This window comes from Herpailurus yagouaroundi, unplaced genomic scaffold, assembly GCF_014898765.1.
Source record: "Herpailurus yagouaroundi ecotype Mexico unplaced genomic scaffold, PumYag 195, whole genome shotgun sequence".
In the NCBI taxonomy this organism is placed as follows: Eukaryota; Metazoa; Chordata; class Mammalia; order Carnivora; family Felidae; genus Herpailurus; species Herpailurus yagouaroundi.
In genome coordinates this window covers 6,844,071-6,868,662 of record NW_024412426.1, presented here as the reverse complement: position 1 = coordinate 6,868,662, position 24,592 = coordinate 6,844,071, and the positions used below count along the sequence as shown (strand labels likewise).

The 24,592-nt window shown below is 37.7% G+C and overlaps 1 long non-coding RNA gene across 1 annotated transcript in view; it reads right to left on the bottom strand.

Moving 5' to 3' along the window:
* Window positions 1–6,587, bottom strand: part of LOC121011691 (uncharacterized) — a 37,608-nt gene extending 31,021 nt beyond the window's left edge. Inside the window, exon 1 of the long non-coding RNA XR_005781700.1 lies at window positions 6,481–6,587. This is a non-coding gene — a long non-coding RNA (uncharacterized LOC121011691). The remainder of the gene's footprint in view (window positions 1–6,480) is intronic.
* Window positions 6,588–24,592: the final 18,005 nt, after the last annotated feature.

The following is a 24,592-nucleotide window of genomic DNA, read 5'->3' as shown; positions in this document are numbered from 1 at the left end:
TCTCAAAGACCACTTCCTTCAAATATTTAAGTAACATCTGGTAGTTTTCAATATAGTTTACGCTTTTTAAGCACCCACATTTCTGTAAATGTTCTAACAACAAATATGCTAAAATCACGTGTAAAATTTATATATACACTAGATATACACATGCAGTTAAGAATGATGCATATACATATATGTATATTTAGTATATACATGCAGAAGATATAAGATTGGGAGAACCTGGATATTAAAAAAAGAAAAGTGAAGTTTACCCTGTTGTCTGTATATGTGCTTTCTTAAAAAAATGACAAAATCTATTGCCCTAGAAAAGCCTCTATTGGTAAGATTGATCCATATATGCCCGGATCTGTAAACACAAAATATAGAATCAGAAGCATCTGATTTAAACCTTATTATTTTTAGAAAAGCAGTTTCTTATCTTTAGTGTTTTGCCCTATTTTTTTTTTTCAGTCATGTTGAGTAAGTTACACTTTTTCTAATACAGTTCGTGGACCAACTGTATTATATTAATCCACTTTCAGTTTATTTATATTGGGAGACTGAGAATAAATAATGGAGCTAAGAAAGTGAGGAGTGGGAACCATCAACAGCACAGTGTTGGTAGGGAGAGTGATTTATTTCTCATTGTTAAACATCACTGTTGAAATCTGTCAACCAGCTTGAAGGTCAACTATAAAAGTGTCAATAAATATGAAACCCAGACTTCATGCTGGAGAACAGTAGAGAATAATCAGAAAACATTCATTTCCTTGGCTGAGATAATGAGGCACTCAGAGAGACATAATAGTTTCACCTGATTTTCTTTTATGCAGCTCCAAGTTCAAGGATAACAGTCCTCTCACACTGTGGGAATGATACACGCTTTGTAACAACCTGAGCCTAGGACTGCATAATAGGATTAAAATGGTGTCCACTTTGTTTAGTTGAACAGCATGTACTGAGCTTGCACTGTGAGTACAGACCTTTATGCTAGGCTAGGAGAATTTCCTTAAGAACTAAGGGGGAAGGATGAAGTAGGAGGGAAGGGAATCACCCAGGAGACAGTGGAAACCCCACCAGTCCCGAGGGAGGGATGGAACTTGGACCTGGAGGATTCAGAGACATTCTTGCTCATCTAGCGGAACCATCCCCCACATCCCATACCTCCCTCCTGTCCTGATCATTGTTCTGGCTTTTTTCAAATGAGACTTCAGAGTAATATCCATTTCCTGACTTCCTGCTATTTTCTCTTCCCTTAGCTTTCATAGAAGATTGGAATCAGAGTTAGGCACATGCAGATAATTTGAAGGTGTGTGTGTTTGTGTGTATTTTCAGATACATGTATATATATAAATCTGTAATTTCTCCTTTTTACATGTCAACCATGGCACACACAATTTAATATGGTTTCATTTTTAGAATTTTATATGACATTTTTTAAGAAAGGAATTTCTTTTTTTTTTAAATACTTTTAAAAAATATTCATTTATTTTTGAGAGTGGGGGAGAGAGAGTGCGTGAGTGGGAGAGGCGCGAGAGAGGAGAGAGAGAATCCCAAGCAGGCTTTGCACTGTCAGCACGGAGCCTGAGGTGGGGCTCGAACTCACAAACTGTGAGATCATGACCTGAGTTGAAACCAAGAGCCAGATGCTTAATTGACTGAGCCATCTATGTGCCCCTTTAGTATGACTTCTAGTATAGTAAATTCACAAAACAAAATTTGTTTTTAGGTTTTGCATCCCAAATTTTGGATTTAGAATTTACAGTCACCACAAATCTATCCTCCTTTTACAATAAGGAGGTTTTGTTAAATATATGACTTTTGATATAAATATAAGTCAGAAAAGTATAGACTCTAGGCATTAATTAGTTTTTTAGAAAGCATACATAATAATGTAACTGGTCTCAGGAAACAATAGTCTAGAAAATGTGGTTGCCACACATTAAATCCGCTTGCCCTCCTGGAAATTCACACCAGGTGGATTGCTACTGAGGCTGTTTTGGTGGCCTGACTTTGACAGAAAACAGACGGGGGGTGGTGGGTGGGGTGGGGTTCCTCTATTAGCAGAGCTGGAGTTACCCTCTATGAGAGGTTTTGGGATTGCATCTGACTCCCTTCTGGTTCAATACAATTTAGAATTCCTTTATAAGGAAGAGAACCTTCAGTCTCATGGTTAGAGGTCGGGCTTTTAGGCCTGATGCGCTTTGAAGTGTAAACGTAGTGGCATTATAAAAGTAGAAGTTTTCTGAGATCAAATGTTAAAGTTTGACAGCCCTAAGAGGTTTCACTTGCCACTTAACGTGGGAATCCCTCATTTCTTCCAGTAGCAGATCATAACTCAAAGACCCTTTCAAGAATCCGATGAAAAGTACGAACTCTTGTCCCAAACATGTGCACTGTGACACTTTCCATTCAAACATTACTTTTAAATGTATATTGTCATTTATTCATCCATGGGACAAATATTTGTAGTGTACGTACTCCATTGTACCAGGTACTGTCCTAGATATTTGGGAGACAGGAGTGAATCCCTGTCTTCATCGGACTTACAGTCTATTGTTCACATTGCTGGATCTTCCCTGGTCTAAATCTAATGTTTTGAATATTAGAGCTTAAATTACACATGTCCAGAGGAAACCTAGAAAGTAATTGATAGCTGGAACACACCATCCTCACCAAGTTGTGAACTGTAAAAATACGATCTGGGTTACGATCTAGCAGGGGCTCCTTGTTAGATACAAGAGGCCATCTGCTAGTTGGACACACTTTGCCACACTTATTAGTACTCATGCTGTTCAAGTCAAGCATGTTTTCACTGAATGACCCATCTGACAGGACTGGTGTGGTAATGTCTTACAGTTTATTGTGAGGATTAATGAGATGCCTTGGATTAAGTCCCCAACACTACTAATCTGATATGATCCTAATCTTTCCGGGTTGTGAAGTCTCTTTAAATATGGGCTAGCATATTTTTGAAATTAAAAAATATAATTCAAGCTCATGGGTTGAGTAAATAAAGAAAAATAAAGACTGGTGTTGGTGTATGTATGTGTTTGTAGTTTTAAAATTCACTTTCCTTTTTTTGCCAGACAGAAAAAAGGCTAGTTTGGAAGTATGTTTTCTCAAGTTCCACATTTAATTATCATCCCATCCTGTAGGACTTACAGACACTGGGTTTTACTTGAAGACTTTTACAATACCAAGATCCTCAGTGAATTAAAAAAAAATCCATTTTGAAATTGGTTGGCCAGACATGTCTTAATGGTCAATTAATTCCTCAGGTGCAATGACATCTTGACTCTGACAGTCTGAGGTGTTCCATAATTGATCACTCAGACATGCCTCATCCTGTTTGGTCTACAGGTTCAGGTTCTTTAAGTTTGAAGAGAAATCTTAGTATTTTAAGAACACTAATTTGTTTGTCTCTTTTAAAAGTTGATGACATGCCCTATGCCCCATCTTTCTATCATTTCACCATCCATTTCAGGGCTTCGATGCTAGAACAACTTGTAGGAACTCAGTCATTTTATTTTATTTTTTTTTAATTTTTTTTGTTTTGTTTTGTTTCTCAACGTTTATTTATTTTTGGGACAGAGAGAGACAGAGCATGAACGGGGGAAGGGCAGAGAGAGAGGGAGACACAGAATCGGAAACAGGCTCCAGGCTCTGAGCCATCAGCCCAGAGCCTGACGCGGGGCTCGAACTCACGGACCGTGAGATCGTGACCTGGCTGAAGTCGGACGCTTAACCGACTGCGCCACCCAGGCGCCCCACGAACTCAGTCATTTCAAACACAATGCTTAGATCTGTAGTAAATTGCTTTTGATTGAAGATGACCTCAGTGATAACCTTTCTTCATTGTTTAATATGGCTGTGAAGCTTGATAGAGGAATATAATCTGAAGTTGGTGATTGTCTTATATTCTCACAGTATGTTAGCTACGATCCTTATTCTGTTGATTTTCCCCTTCATCTTCAATTTGGTATCCTTATTAGATTCTAACCTGTAATATGGCCTAGCTTTTTATTTATTTATTAAAAAAAAATTTTTTTTTTTCAACGTTTATTTATTTTTGGGACAGAGAGAGACAGAGCATGAACGGGGGAAGGGCAGAAAGAGAGGGAGACACAGAATCAGAAACGGGCTCCAGGCTCTGAGCCATCAGCCCAGAGCCCGACGCGGGGCTCGAACTCACGGACCACGAGATCGTGACCTGGCTGAAGTCGGACACCTAACCGACTGCGCCACCCAGGCGCCCCGGGCCTAGCTTTTTAAAATATGATTTTCTAAACTTACATCTAGGATGTTACCGACAAGCGAGAATCTATTAAACTGTTTAAGTCAACACAGTCAACCTAAGATTAGGAATTTTTTTCCTCTCTCTCTGTTCTTTACCTAGCACCAGTGCTGACTCTTTGTTGGTGCGACTTTTACAAGTTAACGTATGACTGGTCTTGTATAGATTGCCTCGTAACTCCTACCTTAAGAAATATGGCACCACTTTCTACAACTGGCACTCTACAGCCAACACAACACAATTGGCATTGCTCCTGTGGTTAAAATGAGCCCAGAGAACCTTCCCAGGAAGCCCACAATTCTGTGGAAACGAATAGGAAGAAACTCAGGATAAAGAGGCAACATGTTTTATTAGTCCTGGAAAGAAAATACAGAGCCAGAAAACTAAAACTTCTGTAATATGAACATGTGAGAGTTTCACAGTCATATCATTAAATTTTGCACTGGCAGATTGCTGAAGGTGTTGTTACCTGATCAGCATGTGTCTGATAGGTTGGCAACCATGTGCATTCCTTTGAAAATACAGCCCATAAAAATACAAATCTAAGCCCAAGGTGGACCTGACACGGAGGTCTTCTCAAGCCACATGATGGCGGAGAATATTAAGATAGGATGTTTCTGATTCAAGATGAGCCTGACCGCCACAAAACTGCATGGCGATTAAGACCACATTTTTCTAACTTAAACATAATGTTTCATATTATGCAGCGTCTTATGTCATCAAGAATTGAATGCCTGTCATGTGCATGACCAGGACCTATGTGATGGAATAAATTTGTGTGTTTGGGCATTTTGACAGGGCATTTGTATATTATTGTGCAGCTGTGGCTTTTCTCATTGAATCCGTGTTAGGTCCATTTCTGATGACCAGTTGTGGCTCCTGTCTAAAGCTGCTGTGACTAAGATTTTTGTCCTGGGGCACCTGGGTGGCTCAGTTGGTTAAGCATCCAGCTCTTGATTTCAGCTCGGGTCATGATCTCATGGTTTGTGAGTTTGAGCCTTGCATCGGGCTCTGTGCTGACAGAGTGGAGCCTGCTTGGGATTCTCTTTCTCCCTTTCTCTCTGCCCTTATTCCACTTGTGCACGTGCACTCTCTCTCTTTATCTCAAAAGAAATAAATAAACTTAAAAAAAAAAAAAGATTTTTTTGCCTTTTGGTTGGCCCTGAAGATTTTTCTCCAGTGGGACAATATGGTTCCTCAAGGCTGCCACCAAGTGTCCTGTCCCCATTGTAGTTTGTCATCTCTTCACACGCCATGGTAAAGCATTCCCTGTTCTCCAGCTTGGAATCACTTCTCTTCGGTCCACAATAAAACAGCTCATTGGGCCTTGCTCTGCAGCTGATTTTTTGCCCTCTTCAGTGCAGATTGGTTTTACAGCAATGTACTGAGAATTATATACGTTCTGAGATTCCATTCTTGGTGATTTGGTTTTTTCATTGAATTGTGACGTTGGAAGTGTGTTTTTGAAGTCGTGAATTGTATACATTCGGAATGTTGTTTTACTTTCTCTGGAAATTTTTAGTTGAAGCTGGGTCATTATCACTGAGCTACTAGCTGTGATGTTGTGGTTCATCCAAAGATTTCAGCCAGGAGCTGTCTGTCTCTAGGTGCCTGCATGACCCACTGTAGATCTCTGCTCAGTAATCGTTTCAGAAAGACCTCTGGCTTCCCACCCCCACTCTGAAGCTGGCATTCCTAATCAACCCCATCTTGGGTTATTTTGGACAATAGTACATATTAGAGACCTATGACCTATATGACCTATACATATATTTGCTTATTTGTTTATGGCCCATCTCTAGTGTGTTTAAGGGAAGGGGCTTTGTTTCAGTCTCTGCTCTGTTTCTAGCTCCTAAAACTATGCCTGACAGGTAGTAGGTGCTCAAAAAATACTTACTGATTAAATGAATGAATGATAAAAGGAGCTAATTATTCATACACCCATACTTTAGCCTGGAGTGTGCTACTCTACTGTCTCTTTTGATTCATGCCTTCCTTTGAGGATAAGTGCCTCAGTGAACAGAGGATAGCTTAAGTAACAGAATTTAATGTTAGCTTCTCAGTCTATAGTCTTGATAGAAATTCAGTTTGGGTGTTTCATTATTGGAGAAATGTGATATATAAAGGGTGCCTTTTTCAGATTCATCATCTAATCCAAAATAACTGTTTCAGTAAATTCTATCAATAAATGGACTGACCTGGCCTTCTGGGTTAAATTACTTCTTGCCTAATTGGGGTAATTTGTAGGTGTCATGGTGTGTATTCCATCCAGGACTGCAGAGATTGAAGCAAGAAGAAATTGGCCTAAACTGAGTGAGTGGATTTTATTAGTCCCAGGGATACATTTTCTGAATCTTCATTGTGATTTAAAAAATACAAAGTGCATAGCAACAGTTGTCATCTGTTGAGTTCTTATTAGTATGTGCCTGACAGTGCAAAGAAGACATTATCTCACATAAGACTCATGACAGCCAATGAAGGACGTATTTGCAATCCCATTTAACAGATGTGGAAATGCAGTCACAAAGAATGGTATGAAACCTGTACAAGGTTATCAGCTAGGACCTGGAAGAGATGGAATTCAAAATCTGATGCTCTTGACTCCAAATTATGTCTTCCTGGCTTATGTGTGCTCTCCGTTTCTGCTTATGCTGAGGCTGAGTGAATAAAAACCTTGTCTATTTAGGGAGCTCAACACAATGATTAAATTTAATTATCTTGAGAATAGAAAATAATATGGACCGTTTAAATTTTTTAAAAAATAATATTCTTTCCTCAAGGCTTGGTTTCTCCAGACCGCTGTTCTGTTCTAGTATCCTCATAACCTCCCTGCTGTCTCCATGCTCGGGGCAACTTCTGCCTGAGAGACAATGAGCAGAGCAGTTTTCTCAAGAACCATAAGACGCTATAAATTGAAAAGATGACATTCATAGCATAAGTGGAAAGGAGGACGATTCATCTTCTGTTTCAATTTCATGATAATAGACTAAAACCCTTGATGGAAAAGTTTTATCTTAAACTTCTACTGTCTTATCTTCAGTCTTCTCTCAAAAATAACTTCCCTCACCTACAGACTTCCCAAACTATTCTGTAAAAAGTAGTCTTTTTGAAACTCTTGGACTTGAAAATGGTGCTTAAAAAAAAAAAAAAAAAAAAGGTTATAAACCTGATGCATTAGTAGCCAGTCAGGGCCTTTCATCCATGAACTGGTTCTGGAGGGGGTCAGTGGTATTTTAAGTGCTTTTTGATGACAGAAAATAAATGAGACAACGATATGGAAAAATACTGTCAGTGGAAAAAAATACAACTGGTGAATTTGGTTGATCAGTCTGACTTTAACAGAGGCTAAAATCAATCATGATTTTCAAGGCATTCTTCATTAAATTTTTTTTCTCCTGATATACTTGGCAAAGGCAGCAGAAAGAGCAGTGGTTGCTGGAGGGGAGGGAGGAATCGTTGGGCAGAGCAGAGATTTTTAGGGCAGAATACTGGATGTGTGATGCTGTAATGATGGGTACGTGTCATTATACATTGGCCCAAACCCACAGAATGTATAACGTTAAGAGTGGACTTAGGAGGATAATGATGTGTCTGTGTAGGTTCACAGGTTATAACAAATACACTGGTGGGGGATGCTGATAACGAGGGAGGCTATGTGTGTGGGTGGGTGCGGGGGGGGGGGATATTATGGGAACTCTCTGTACCTTCCTCTTTTTTTTACATTTATTTATATTTGTTTGAGAGTGAGAGAGAGCACAAGCAAGGAGGGTCTCAGAGAGAGGGAGAGAGAATCCCAAGCAGGCTCCACACAGCGCAGAGCCAGATGCGGGGCTCGAACTCACGAACTGTGAGATCATGACCTAAGCTGAAATCAAAAGTTGGATGCTTAACCGACTGAGCCACCCAGGCGCCCCTTTGTACCTTCCTCTTTATGTTGCTGTGAATGTAAAATTGCTCTAAAAAAGTCTTTAAAAATTATACTTTTCTTTTTCTTGTTATTGAAGAAGATGGAATAACTGAGAACGATTTCAGTTGGCTGAAAGTTTGCTGAGGACCATTTCCCTCTTGCCATGTGGAAGCACTGTAACCTTGTATGTCAGTAGCCTGTCTAGAAGGTTGAAATACTGTCCTGTGGAGGGGTTGTACAATGTTTGCTCTAAATCTCAGTGAGACCAATATCTGATAAAGAGATGAACAAATTGGCAAGTAAGATATATGTCTGCTGGAACTGAGGAGAGCTTATTCTAGACAGTACTAAAAAAAAAAATTTCCACAATATGACCAGAAACAAGATAATATCACTGCAAATTTCCCCGGCAGGAATACAAATATGATACATGAGAAGTATTTAAAAATTTTTTTATGTTTATTTATTTTTGAGAGAGAGAGAGAGAGAGAGAGCGCGCAAGTGGGGAAGGGACAGAGAGAGAGGGAGACATAGGATCTGAAGCAGGCTCCAGGCTCTGAGCTGTCAGCACAGAGCCTGATGTGGGGCTCAGCCCCATGAACTGTGAGATCATGATGTAAGCTGAAGTCGGATACTTAACCGACTGAGCCACCTGGGTGCCCCATTATTTTAATAGTCAGGTTTAATTTTCCTTACATTGTTAGTATGTTTTGATAATCCTCTTTGTTCTTCTTTTTCAAAAATATTTTTGATATCCTTATGATTAATTTTTGAATCAGCCTGTCAAATTCCTTCAAAGATCCTACTGGAGGAGCTCAGTGAGTTAAGTGTCTGATTCTTGATCTTGACTCAGATCATGATCTCATGTTTTGTGGGTTTGGGCCCCACATTGGCCTCTGCGCTGATGGTGGGGAGCCTGCTTGGGATTCTCTGTCTCCCTTGCTCTCTGCCCCTCCCCTGCTGTCTCTCTGTCTCTCTTGAAATGAATAAAAAAACTTAAAAAAACTTAAAAAAATCCTACTGGAATTTGGATTTGGATTATATTAAATTTAAGACTGAATTCTAGAGAATTATAATGAATTTCTTTATTCAGATGATTATTTCTGTCATTTGGGATAATTTTATGACTTCCTTAAAAAAGTTTTCCATATTTTCAGTTCATTTCTATTTTAGAGAGTTTTAAAACTACTTTTCATTTATTGTCTCATTGCTCTGGCAAAACACTTCATTGCACTGTTTTAATTAAGAAGTGATAGCAAAGAAACCATTGTTGCCTTATTTCTTATTTTTATCAAATATTATGTCCTGTTTACTTTTGGCATTTTGTGGATACCTTTAATTAGTTAATGAAGTTCATGTTTAGCTTTTCCTAAAATAAAACTTGGAAATTGTTGTTGACTTGGTTCATAATAATATGTTCAGGTTGGTGTTTAAAAAAAATTTTTTTTTTTACATTTTTTAATGTTTTTGGGAGAGAGAGAAAGAGAGCATGAGTGGGGGAAGAGCAGAGAGAGAGGCAGACACAGAATCCAAAGCAGCTTGAACTGGGGAGATCCGTGAGATCATGACCTGAGTAAAATCGGAGGCTTAACCGACTGAGCCACCCAGGGGCCCCCAGGTTGGTGTTTTATAGCTGTATCGTTGGCTTTTGATTGCTGTGGCCTCAGGGAGAAACTTTAAGCATTGGGCTCTGTGATCTTTTGAACGTGGTGGATATGCCAGACACTTAGGAGACTGTGCTGCCTCTCCGAGCCTTCCGTGCATATTGGTTCCTCCTTGGGGAAGACACCTGTGCGGCTCTCTTTTGCCCACGAGTAGACATGATGATGGCAAGTTGAACTGATTGGCTATTTCTACTGAAGTACCCACCTTAATCACCAGAAAGCCCTTCAACCTGGCTCTTTCTTAGTAGTCATCATCTTCTATGAGGGCTTGAAATTCTGGTTTTCTTTAATTCTGTTCCATACGTCAGACAAGGAGTGCCTTCAGTGAGTTAAAAATGGGCAAACCCCCCTCCTATTGTCTCCTGTTATGGATTTGTACATTAAAAAGAAAATCTCTCTTTCCTGGTAGTTAATGGTGGGAGGAGAGATTAGCAGCATGTGCTCAGTTTGTTCTCGGCTGAGAACCTAGAATTCAAGAGAGCTGTGAGGGTTGCTCCTTTTTTATTTTTTGACTAGGGGCACAGCGCATGCCCTATAATACAATGGGGGTGGCAAATGCCTAGTTGTCCTCTGAGACAACTCTTAAGCATCTTTGTTTGGTCAAAAAAATCACATCAGCATTGCCTTTTTTTTTTTTTTTTTTTGAAAAAGAGAGAGTGAGCGTGCATGCGTAGGAGAAGGGCAAAGGGAAAGGGAGAGAGAGAATCTCAAGCAGGCTCCATGCCCAGCCTGGAGCCTGATATGGGGCTTGACCCAATGACTGTGAGATCATGACCTGAGCTGAAATCAAGAGTCAGACGCACAACCGAATGAGCCACCCAGGTACCCCTTACATTGCTTCCGTTGTCATTCTGTTAGCTAGAACTCAGTTGTATGTAGTATGACTGTAAGAGAAGCTGGGAAATGCAGCCTAGTTGGGTGTCCAGGTAAAAGAGGATTTTGGTGACTTGCCAGCAGTTTTTGTCATAGTGAGTAAGTAGAAGACTCAGAATTTGAACCCAAGTTTTCTGCCTACAAAGTCTGTGCTCCTTTCATTATACCATCATGCCCTTTATTACCTACCAAAAAAATCAGAAATGAGTTTTGATACAGAATAAATGCTGTTTACTGAATCTTACCAGTGAGGTAATTGTCACGGAGAGACTGACCCAGAGCTCATCATTGCCATCCTTTGTCATTCCCCACCCTGCACATAACTGCCAGTCTCCCTTCCAACTGCCCAAATCCCCAGACCTATGCAATATTTCTATTTTATTTTCAATGCTCCTACATCTAAGACCGAAGTTGGAGCCTTGTCCTAAACCAAGTTCACAAGGATAAGTTTCTCTGTTGGCCTACATTTTAGGTTCTTCATTGCTGTCCCCCATCAGAAGCCAGATGGACTCCTAGGAGGTCACTCTTTGCCCAAATTGTGATAGGAGGTTGCCAAGACCATATGGAAATAAGCCTCACCCACCATGGTGTGGGCATGGCTCCATTTCAATCTTTCCCTAGTGGACAGGTTTCTAGTCCTTCTTCACGCCTTCTGTGTTATGTTTTGAATAAACTGCTAGACCTTGCTAGACCTTTTACTACACTATTCTTAAAAATAGTCACTCAGTAAAAAAATTCTATAGGTGATTCAGGATGCATGTTATAATGTCAAAAAACAAAAATGGCAAGAATAACTAGAAATAACCATTGTATTAACTGAAAAGGCAGCCAAAATTAAAAAAAAAATATTTTAGTAACATAGTAGGAAGTCCTAGGATACAAGAGGATTCTAACTCTGAAAACCTGACCTTAGATGGAGTTTGGAAAAGCTGTTTGATTTTAACTTTGCCAGAATGTAAATTATGCCAGCTCTTAAACAGATCACCAAGTGAATGCTTTATTGTCCTCCAAGGTAGCCCCACCATGATCTTTGCTGGCTTTCTTTTTGTTAGTAGAAGATGTACATCATCGGCTACGTTTATGGAGTAGCTGAAGGAAAAATAAGTCTCCATCAGTATATTCTTCTTTGTAAAATTTTTTAATGTTTATTTAATTTTAAAAGAGAGAGAGAAAGAGCACAAATGGGGAGGGGCAGAAAGAGAGGAAGACAGAATTTGAAGTAGGCTCCAGGCTCTGAGCTGTCAGCATGGAGCCTGACACGGGGCTCAAACTCATGAGCCATGAGATCATTACCTGAGCCGAAGTCAGAAGCTTAACCGACTGAGCCACGCAGGTGCCCCTCCATCAGAATATTCTTAAATACTGATAGTTATAAACTGATATGTTACTAACATATTTTTTAAAATCTTGACTGCCCTTTCAGCCAATCTGATGGTTATTTCTAGTTATTTTTGTAACTAGAAAAAAGTTACAAAAGTAACTTAACAAAAATTTTGGCATTATAATATGCATCCTGAATCTAGAATTTTTTTTGTTGACTCTAACACCTGGGGTATGTGAAATGTCTGTAAGATGTGAAAGTTTCCTATTTGTTCTCATTTATTCATTGTCATCATAAAGAAACTCTCATTGAGCAAATAGAAACAGGGAGCAAAAATTGGCCTCAGTTATTATCTCACACAGTATGAGACTGGGAGCATAACAGGGCTAAGTTTATAAATATATGAGTTTCTTTGCAAGTTGGTTTCAACATCTCATCATTTCGTGAGAGCAGTTTAGGATGGCGAATCTCTGGGTTTCTAGGAGCCGCTGCAAATCACCTTGCAAAGCCATGAACAATATGGCCACAAAACTGAGAGCAAAAAGAATCTCAAGTTAACTACTTAGAAGTAAGTCTCTTGTTGAACGTGACTTGGGGTCCATGCTTTATGTTTTTAGACATCCATTTAGGCACTGGTGTGCCACAGCATTGTGCATATTTTTAGTCTAAGCCATGCCTGTGCTACTATTAATTATCATTGGCTGGAGCCCTAGTTCTTGCCTGGTAGATTAATAATACCCATTTGTCCTCTGGGTGCTTCCTTTGAGCCAGGTGGCATTTTTCTGCTGTACATGCACCATCAACCTGTAAGCATGGCTCCATAACCGAGTGATAATTAGTTCAGTTCATTTATGAAGCTGGCTTTGGTGTCATGTGTTAAAGACTTAAAGACATAGTTGGCTTTGGTGTTCCTTAAAAACAACCCCCCCCCCAAAAACAGACGGTTTGTCATACATTATAATCTAAATGTGCTAATAAAGGCAAACATATCTACAGAATTAAGAACATTATCTCGAAATCACAGCTTTATGTATTTTGGTGAGGACACATTATTCAGAAATTCTTTAGTGCTGTTTGAAGAAATTTATAATGCATTTGATATATGTTTAATTCAAACATTCCAAATAGAATGTCAGGGCACTTCAGTTTTTCTCAGTGAAACAGGAACAGGGCTAATACAGTAGTAGTAAAAAGAAGACTGGAAAGAAATATCATGGGGGCACCACGGCTCCACAATATTTAGGCACCAGAGTTATTTGATAGTGTGAAATTGTCAGTCTTAAATTGGTCTTACGTTGTTTCTATGACTTAAAAGATGAATCCTATAATATTAGCAAATTTAACCATTGAAATCAATCTTTTTTAGCAACTGAGATTGGATGATGAAAGTGTAGAAGTTGATTATATCAGTGGCTGTGATAATAATAATACTTTTTTTTTTGGCCAAAATATACAGTTGTAGTTAGAATTATTGGTGCAAAAAAACGCACGGCATTGGAAAAGTGCGAGTAACTTGTGCTGCTGGAAATAGTTTGCTTTCCTTTCCACTAAACACTGTCTTTGGGGAATTTTTTTTTTTTTTTAATTTTATCGTAGACAGAGAGAGAGTGTGAGCAGGGGAGAGGGGCAGAAGGAGAGAGAGACAGAGAGAGAGAGAGAAAGAGAATCTTAAGCAGACTGCACGCTTGGTGCAGAGCTCAGTGCTGGGCTTGGTTCCACAAGCCTGGGATCATGACCTGAGCCGAAATTGAGAGTCATATGCTCAACTGACTGAGCCACCCAGGCGCCTCAGGAAATTTTTAATAGTGGAGAATTGCTGTCAGTTGTTTGTGGGTCCAGAAGCACTGCGGAACTCATACACAGCTGAGTGTAGGGGTATGTCAGTCCACAAAGGGAAGAATCGCCATTCATCTTTGGTTGAAGACTCAAACCAATAACACCTATGTATTATAATTGACAGTGGAAATAATTTCTCATTTCACTACTTACTACTCAGATAAATAGACTTATTCTGGGTTTTATGCTTGTTTAATATTTGTAGAGAAGAGATATTTGATATTGCTTTCTAAACAGTCTAGAAATTACAGAAATATATTTGTGAAAACCAGAAATTAAGCAAATGAATATGTTTTATAATCAAAACATAACTCTCAAAGTTATAAACAACTAATATGTGAAGGAAAACTAAGCCTTACTTTTATTTCTTTTTTTCCTATTATTTAATTAATAATTTCTGATGACTTTTTTACTTAGCTTTATGTATAATTTACATGCAGTATAATTTGCTCTTTTAGTGATGATTCTGAGTCTGACAAAAGCATACAGACATTTACCACCATAATCAAGGTATCAAACAATCCCATCACACCCCCAAATTCCCTTCTGCTTCTTTGTAATCATCATCTCCCCACTCCTAACCCATGGCAACCACTGATTTGTTTTCTGTCCATGTATATGTATATGTATATGTATATGTATATGTATATGTATATGTATATGTATACATATGTATATATGTATGTATTAAATTAAGACACTAATTTCTTACAGCAGTTTTAGCTTCACAGCAAAATTGAAGGAAGGTACAGATTTACCATCTACCTTCTGCTGCTACACAGGCATGGCCTTCCATCGTCAACATCCCTCACCGGAGCACTACATGACAAACCTACAGTGACCTGCCATAGCCACCCAAGTCCATAGTTTACATTATGGTTCACTGCTGGTGTGGTGTATCTGTGGTTTTAGACAAATGTATAATGATTTGTATCCATCATTATGATATTGTACAGAATATTTTCACTGCCCTAAATAACCCTCTATGCTCTGCCTATTCACCCCTCTCCCTTCCCCCTCAACACCTGATCTGTTGACTGTCTCCATAGTTTGGCCTTTTCTAGAATGTCATATAATGGGAATTAGAGACTTTGTAGCCTTTCCAGATTAGTTTCTTTAACTTAGTACTATGCATTTAAGGTTCTTCCACGTCTTTTCATGGCTTGAAAGCTCATTTCTCTTTAGTGCTGAATAATATTCTGTTGTCTGAATGTGCCATTTATTGATGTATTCATCTGCTGAAAGACATCTTGGCTGCTTCCAAGTTGGGGTGAGTATGAATAAAGCTGCTATAAATATCCATGTGCAGGTTTTTGCACAGACATAAGTTTTCAGGTCCTTTGTGTAAATACCAAAGGGTGCGATTGCTGGATCAAATGGTTTCGTTTTGTGAGAAACTGCCCAACTGTCTTGCAAAGTGGCTGTTCCATTTTGCATTCCCACCAGCAGTGAATGAGAGTAACTGTTGCTCCGCGTCTTTGCCAGCATATGGTGTTGTCAGTGTTTTGGATTTTGGCCATTCTAATAGTGGTATTTTGTTGCTGTTTCAATTTGCATTTGATTGGTGACATATGATGTGAAGCATCTTTTCATATGCTTATTTGCCATCTGTGTATCTTCTTTGGTGAAGTGTCCATTAAGATCTGTAGCCCATTTTTCAATCTTGTTGTTTGTTTTCTGATTGTTGAGTTTTAAGAGTTCTTCATATATTTTTGGTAATAGTCTTCTATCAGATGTGTCTTTTGCAGATATTTTCTCCTGGTTGTGGCTTGTCTTCTCATTCTCTTGTCATTGTCTTTTGCAGAACGGAGGTTTTGAATTTTAATGAAGTCTTGTTTACCAATTATTTCTTTCATAGCTTGAGTCTTTGGTGTCTTATCTAAAAGTCATCACCATCCAAGGTCATCTAGGCTTTCTCATATGTTATCATGTAGGAGTTTTACAGTTTTATGTTTGCATTTAGGTCTGTAATTCACTTTGAGTAAGGTCTGTGCTTAGATTGGTTGATCGATTTTGCATGCATGTGTGTGTGCTGTGGCTGTCCACATGTTCCAGAATCATACGTTGAAAAGACTGTCTTTGCTTCATTATATTGCTTTTGCTCCTTTGTCAAAGGTCAATTGACTCTTTCTGAGCTGTCTATTGTGTTCCATTGATTTAGTTGTGTCTTTGTCACCAGTACCATATTGTCTTGACTACTGTAGCATTATAATAAATCTCGAACTTGGATAGTGTCTGTTCTTCAACTTTGTTTTTCTTTTTCAGTATTGTGTTGGCTATTCTGAGTCTTTTGCCTCCCCATAGAAACTTTAGAATCAATTTGTTGATATCCATGAAAAAACATGCTAGGATTTTGGTTAGGATGACATTGAATCTATGTCCAAATATTTTTGTCATGTAAGTGGAACCATGCAATACTTAGCCTTTTGAATCTGGCTTTTTTTTACTTAGCAAAACACATTAATGATTCATCTATGTTAAGTATATTAGCAATTTGTTTATTTTAATTGCTAAGCAATATTATGTGCATGTAACTCAGTTGTTTTTTGCCATTCATTCACCCATTGAAAGACATTTTCGTTGTTTTTAGTTTTTGGTGATTATGAATAAAGCCACTATAAACATTCATACACAGGTTTTTGAATGGAAGCAAGTTTTTATTTTTCCTATGTAAATATTTAGGAGTAGGATTGCTGTTCATATACAAGTATATAAAAATTATTTTAGGGAGAAAATTTTGCAAAATATACATACATTATAAAAGAGGCTATATTATATACTCTTAAGTTAGTTACTTTAAATATATAATTAAAAATATTTCATTAGTTAAAAAAAATAAAAATAAAAGTATTTCATTAGTGGGGCGCCTGGGTGGCTCAGTCGGTTAAGCTTCCGACTTCGGCTCAGGTCATGATCTCGCAGTCCGTGAATTCGAGCCCCGTGTCAGGCTCTGTGCTGACAGCTCAGAGCCTAGAGCCCATTTCAGATTCTGTGTCTCCCTCTCTCTCTGCCCCTCCCCCGCTTGTGCTCTGTCTCTCTCACTCTCAAAGATGAATAAATGCTAAAAAAAAATTAAAAAAAATTTTTATTAGTAACAAATGTAGCTAATCTGACTCATGCCCGTTGTTCCTTTGTCACATTATGAAGGTTACTCAGGTTAGTTTTACTTTCTAACAGTATTTTTTTCTCTTGATAAATTTCAAGATTAAAATGTAAAAAAAAAAATATGCTTAATTTTAAAAATTTATTTTGATATATATGGTATTACATACTTTTCTTGCCTTGTGGCCTCACATATCAACTCATAATGGAGAGTCAGATGAGATAATGGAAATGCACATTAGATAGTGGGAATACATACAAATAAAATTTCATTTAAGGCCTTATTGAGGCCTCTGCCTACCTACTGTCTTGTCAGGACTACCTGCATATTGACAAGTATCTCGTATTCTCTTCACATGTTTTACATCTTCTGATCAATTCCAGCAGCGAAATAAAAGGGAAGGGTTGGGGCAAGGGGAGAGAGAGAGAAAGAAAGAAGGAAGAGGGAAGGAAGGTAGAAAGAAGAAAGGAAGGGAGGGAGGGGATAATGGACCTGGATAATCCACAAACTGCACATTCAGTGTTTGTCTTAAGTAGAATAGCCACTTAACTTATTTTAGTATTTAATTTTTATGAAATGGTAACAATAGGATAGCTAAATTTATATTGATTTATATTTTATTTTTTCTATCCTCCAAGAATTATTAGAGTAGAGGCAATTTCAACTACATTTGTAACAGGTATACTTGAAAGAAGATAGCCTAACAGATAAAATCCACACTGGGATATATTCATCAAATTTGATTTATTTCTTAAGAGCTTTTAACAAATTATAGTAAAATGATAGACTTGTAATTGGTTAGTACGGGGTGTAACACAGTGAGCACAATAAACTATTTTGAGCTGTAATTATTATAATTAATATTAATAAGTTATTGTTGTCTTCATTCAAAAATATTCCATCAGTGATTTTGCACAATTCTGTACAAAATAAGCTGTAAGCAGCTAAATCTGTAAACAACTAAACACTGCTTAAATGCTTTTGCTTTTATCAAATTTTCTTAGCACAGTGGCATTGTTTTTTAAAAACTTTTATTAAAGAAGATGTGGTATATATATATATATATATATATATATATATATATATATATATATATACAATGGAATACTGGTCAGTGATGAAAAAGAATGAAATTTTGCCTTTTGCAACAATGTGGATGGAACTAGAGGGTATTATGCTAAGCGAAGTGAGGCAGTCAGAGAAAGATCATATCATATGATTTAACTTGTGTGGAGTTGGAGAAACTCAGCAGATGAACATAGGGGAAGAGAAGCAAAAATAAGATTAAAACAGGGAGGCAAACCATAAGAGACTCTTAAAATTTTTTTTAATGTTTATTACTTATTTTTGAGAGAGAGAGAGAGAGAGAGAGAGAGAGAGAGAGAGCGCGCCAGCAGGGGAGGGGCAGAGAGAGAGGGAGACACGGAATCTGAAGCAGTCTCCAGGCTCTGAGCAGTTAGCAAGAGCCCAGCGCGGAGCTCGAACTCACTAACTGCGAGATCATGACCTGACATGAAGTTGGACGCTTAACCGACTGAGTCACCCAGGAGCCCCAAACCATAAGATACTCTTAAATACAGAGAACAAACAGGGTGGCTGGAAGGGAGATGGGTGGAGGGATGGGTTAAATGGGTAATGGGCATTAAGGAGGGCACTTTTTGGGATGAGCACTGGGTGTCATATGTAAGAGATGAGTCACTAGGTTCTACTCCTGAAGTCAAGACTATACCATATGTTAACTGACTTGAATTTAAATTAAAAACTAAATAAATAAATAAAATTTTTTATTGAAATTAAATGTAAAATACATTTTTTTCACAATAACAGAATTTTCAAGTAAAAAAATGTTAAAATTATACTTTAAAAAATAAAATTAATTAGGGGAACCTGGGTGGCTCAGTCGGTTGAACTTCTGACTCTTGATTTTGACTTAGGGTTGTGGAATTGAGCCTTGTGTCAGGCTCTGTGCTGAGTATAGAGCTTGCTTGAGATTCTGTCTCTCTCTCTCTGTCTCTCCCTCTTTGCCTCTCCCCCACTCGTGCTTTTTCTCTCCAAAATAAAAAAAAAATTAATTAAAAATAAAAATGGTAAACATACCAGATTTTGCAAGATGAAGTAACTGTATAAAATTAGAAATTTATGGGAAGCATTCATGCTTCTCATGGTTACCTGCTATTGATTACCTGCTGTAAGCCAGGTACTTTTCTAGGCTTTGGGAATGAAGCAGAGAACAAGACTGACAGGACAGGAGTTGGCAAACTGTGTGTGGTGCATGGGATATATCTGTTCTACCGTCTGTTTTTTTGAATAAAGTTTTATTGGAACACTACCATGACTGTTCATTTATGTATTGTTTGTTGGTTTCTTTCATTCTACAAGGGCAGGGTTAACTAGTTGCAACAGAGACCACATGGCCTACACTACTACAAAATCTATCTGACCTTTTCTAAAAAATATTTGCCAAACCCTGGACCAGACCACGGAACTTATATTTTAGTTGGGATGAGTTGGGAAGTCGTTGGGGCAGAAAAAATGTGGATAAATAAGATAATATCAGATTGTGTCAGGTGACTTAAATAAAACTAGATAATGTGTTAAAGAGACCAGGGTTTGTTGCTGTATTTGGTTGTTTCCAAGGAGAGGGTGTTAGAGGCAAGATCTAAATGAAGAGAGAGATTCAGGGATGAAATAATCTGGAGGTAATTTGCTTTAGGCAGAGAGAGTAGTAGGTGTAAAGGCCTTGAGGTAAGAACAAATTTGGCATCTTCTATGAACAGAAATAAGTCAATAAGATAGAGGTAATGAGTCAGAGTCAGAGGGATTGGTAAATTCGGAGGGCTTATCAGGGACTAGAATGCTTCAGGTTGGATAGACCATGGTAAATACTTTGGGATTTTCTTCTCAGTATCCTGGGAAGGTACTAGAGCTGTTTCGGCATGCGGGTGAAACTGTTATCTGCTTCAGTGCTGACAGTATTTCTAAAACATCAATTATGATAAAATGGCTTTGTAAGGCATTAAGTTGTTTTGGTAAGGAAAATAACTCCAAATCAATGGCTAACATTTATTTAATGGTAAACACTCTAGGTATTGATTACCATTATAGTCAGAGGCAAGGCAATGACATCACCACTTTTATTTAATACTGTTATGGAAATTCTAGCTAATGTTATAAGCAGATTAAATAAGAGGCAAAAATGCTGGAGGGGTAAATGGAAATTTTATTATTTTATTATTATTATTATATTATTTGCAGATAATATGAAAACTAATCCTAACAAAAACATCAATAATTACAAGAAATATATTGTCATAAAACAATAGTTTCTTCCATATTAGCAACATTCAATTCAAAAGTATAATAGAAAAAATCCTCAAGTACAATAGCAGTAAGAAATATACAGTACTTAGAAATACTTCTGAAAGTACTTAAGAAAGCTAATGAAAAATTTCCAAGTCACATAAAAGAAAGCTTGAGGAGAAAGACAAACCAGATTCCCAGATGGGAAGCCTAAATATGTTAAAACTGAAAAGCTGGCAATTCTTCCTGAATAAAATGATAAATTTAAGGCAATCTCAATTAAAGTCACATGGGGACTAATATACAAAGAGCAGTTTCCAAATATTCAGAAAGCCTAGGGGAAAGCACATTCAGCTTCTCTGTCAAACAAAGAAATGTTCGCTTCTTGTAAACAGGGTATGTTGCCGAATTGCCAAGGACAAGTATGTTAATGCTCATGACTGATGTGGGGAGAGATCAATCCTAAGACCACATTCTAAGGTAAAGAACTACTGGTCATTAGGTGATTGGTTACAGAGAGAAATGCTGTGTGTGAATTTGTTCGTAGAGAAGTATATGGAAATGGTGAGTAGGCCCACAGAGGAGAAAAGTCATTATTGACAAACATTTGAAGTTATAAAAATATCTTTTTAAAAAGGTTTATAAAGCAGCCCCTGACTTACATAGTTATAGACAACAAAGACAAGATGAGCCCAGGATGGATGAGAAAATTACAGAGAACACATCACTCAAAAAAATTTTTTTTATCAAAGTATTATTTACATGCAATTAAATAGATCCATTTTAAGTATACTAGTAGATAAATTTTGACAAATGTATAACTGCTCCTATAACCACTACACCAGTCAAGGTATACAGCACTTTCCTCACTCCAAAAAGTTCCCTCACGCCCCTTTGAAGTCATTCTCTTGCACCCTGACCCGAGGTAACCATTGATATGCTTTCTATAATTATAGACTAGTTTTTACTTTTCCAGAATTTCATGTAAATGGATTAATGAAAATATATATTCCTTTTATCTCATGTCTTTCCATAGCATAATGATTTTGAGAGTTATCCATATTTTTTGCAATATTTGTTCTTTCCTACTTATTGCTGAATAATATTCTATATCAATATGCCACTATTTATACCCACCCACTTGTTGATTTAGTTTGTTAAAAAATTTTGGATATTATTTAAAAGGCTGCTATGAACATTTGCATAGAAGTATTTGGGTGGACATATGCTTTCATTTCTCTTGGTTAAATACATAGGAGTAGGATTCTTGGATCTTAGTAAGTACTTGTTTGAGTTTAAAGGAAACTGCCATCTGTTTTTCAAAGTGGTTCTACTAGTTTACATTCTACATCTTTGACAGTACATCATATTTCAGTCTTTCTATTTTTAGCCATTCTAATGGGAGTATAGTGGTATCTTACTGTGGTTTTAATGTGAATGTCTCTAATGGCTGATGGTATTAATCAGCTATTTATGTGCTTTATTGGCCATTTGTCTCTTTACTGAAGTGTTCAAATCATTTGCCCATTTTAAAATTGATTTGTTTTCTTATTACTGAGTGGTGTAGTTTTTCATGTAATCTGCATCACGTCTTTTGCCACATATGCAATATTTTCATTGTCTTAACAGTGTCACTCAGAGAGTAAAAGGTTTAACTTTGATGAAGTCAGTTCTACTTGTCCTTTATGGTTTGTAGTTTCTGTGGTCTAAGAAACCTTTCTCCAAGGTTTTGATTTTCTTTTATGTTTTCTTCTAGAGACTTTATAGTTACAGTTTATATATTAAGAATTGTGAGTCATTTGTTTTAATGTTTGTGTATGGCGTGAGGTAGGATTGAAGTTCATTTTTTTTTCCTCCAAGAATATCTTACTCTCCAACTATTTATTGCCCAATAATTGAGTTAGGCAGTGAGAGTCAGGGCCATGCTCTTAAGACGATCTCTTAGCCAATGACTCACCAAAGTGACGTAGGTATTTCCACTCAACATAAGACTCCACCAATGAAAACCTTTGCTCAGACTTCTGTGCTGGGTTGACAGAGACTGCCAGGTGTATGTTGCAGTTTGATAGCCTCCCCTATTTTGTTCAGTTTTGCATTCTCCTCTTTACTCCTCATTCCTCATTGAATTACTTTGGCACCTTTGTTGAAAATGAATTGAAAATATAAGTGTCGGTCAATTCCTGGACTCAGTGATCTTTATGTGTCCCCTTATACTACTCTGATACTGTCCTGATTAACATAGCTTTATAATAAGTGTTGGAATAAGGTAGGTTAAGTCTTTTTTCTCTCTTTCAAAGTTGTTTTGTCTATTCTAGGTCTTTTGAATATTCATATAAATTTTAGAATCCATTTTGAAAGTGATTTTTATCCCCTCCCTTTTCTAGGACTTCAGATACCTATATCTGTGACTGCTTGATAGTGTGTCATATGAGTCTCTGTTCTTTTTATTCAGTCATTTTTCCTTTGTGCTTTATTTTGGGTATTTTCTATTGCTGTATCTTCAGGTTCTCCAATTTTTTTTTCATAGTGTCTAATCTGTTTTCCCCATCCAACTTGTTTATTGTATTTTTTCATCCCTGGAATTTTCATCTGCTTTATTTTTTTGTCTTTCACACCTCTCTGTATTATGTTCATGTTTTCTTTTACTAGTTAAGTATATTTATAATAGCTAATTTAATATTTTTGTCTGCGATTTCTATCATTGCCATCATTCCTGGATCTGTCTGTCTTGATTGATTTTTCTCCTGGGTGTGGATGATACATTTTTCTATTTCTTATTTCTTAGCTTATCTAGTCATTTTTTCAAATTGCATATTGGATACTGCGAATGTTACATTATTGAGAGCTGAAATTTGTTGTCTTTTTTTATTTATAAGTTTTTATTTAAATTCCAGTTGACATGTAGTATAACATTGGTTTTAGGTGTACAATTTAGTGACTCTACACTTTGAAATTTTTTTTTTCAACGTTTTTTATTTATTTTTGGGACAGAGAGAGACAGAGCATGAACGGGGGAGGGGCAGAGAGAGAGGGAGACACAGAATCGGAAACAGGCTCCAGGCTCCGAGCCATCAGCCCAGAGCCCGACGCGGGGCCCGAACTCACGGACCGCGAGATTGTGACCTGGCTAAAGTCGGACGCTTAACCGACTGCGCCACCCAGGCGCCCCTGTGACTCAACACTGTGATACAACAACCGGTTCTCATCACAAGTGCACTCACCCAGCCCTCCACCCACCTACACTCTGGTAACCATCAGTTCTCTATAATTAAGAGTCTGTTTCTTGGTTTGCCTCTTTCTCTCTTTTTTCCCCTTTGCTTGTTTGTTTTGTTTCTTAAATTCCACATAGGAGTGAAATCATATGGTATTTGTCTTTCCCTGACTGGCTTATTTCCCTCCGCATAATATATTGTCTTTCTTAAAAGTATATTGGACTTTACTATTCAGGCAGTTTAGTTAATTGTGGATCAGCTTGATACTTTCATGTTTTGTTTGGATAGGTTTTTCCTCTAGGGCGAGTTTAGTCTTCCTACTAAGACATAACTCTTCTGGAGTTTGTACTGAATGTTTCAGGGTTCACTGAAAACCCCTCTGCTCAAATTCCTCCCAGCCCTGAGCTGGGATGAGCTTTGCCCATCCTTCTTGAATTTTATTCTACTCATCCATGACTTGGGCTCTAGCAGCAGGCCCAAGGGGAATGCTGTGCAGATTTAGGGAGCATTTTGTTGAGGATGCCTTCCTCCCTGCAAATTCAGTCACTTCAATCTCTTCTTTTCAACTCATTAAGACAATTATTATTATTAAAATTTTTTTAATGTTTATTTTTTTTGAGAGAGAGAGAGAGAGACAGAATATGAGCAGAGAAGGGGCAGAGAGGGAGGGAGACACAGAATCTGAAGCAGGCTCCAGGCTCTGAGCTGTCAGCACAGAGCCTGATGCAGGGCTTGAACTCACAAACCGCGAGATCATGACCTGAGCTAAAGTTGGAAACTTAACCGACTGAGGCGCCTAGCTGCCCCGAGACAATTATTCTTTGTATGGGGTACCTCTTCTGGTATTGTGATCCAGGAATAGCTTCCAGGAAGAAAGCTGGGATGATCACAGGGCTCGCCTCACTGGTTTCTTTGTTCTTGTGCTGTCTGTACTACACTGTTCATTGTATGAAAAAGAAAAAGGTTGTTTAACATATTTTGTCTAGTTTTTCAAGTGTTTACATGGGGAAGATTAAATATAATTATAGTCACTTCACATTGGCAGAATCAGAGAGCAACACAGGTTTGTAATGTAGGGTATTAAAATTATTTTT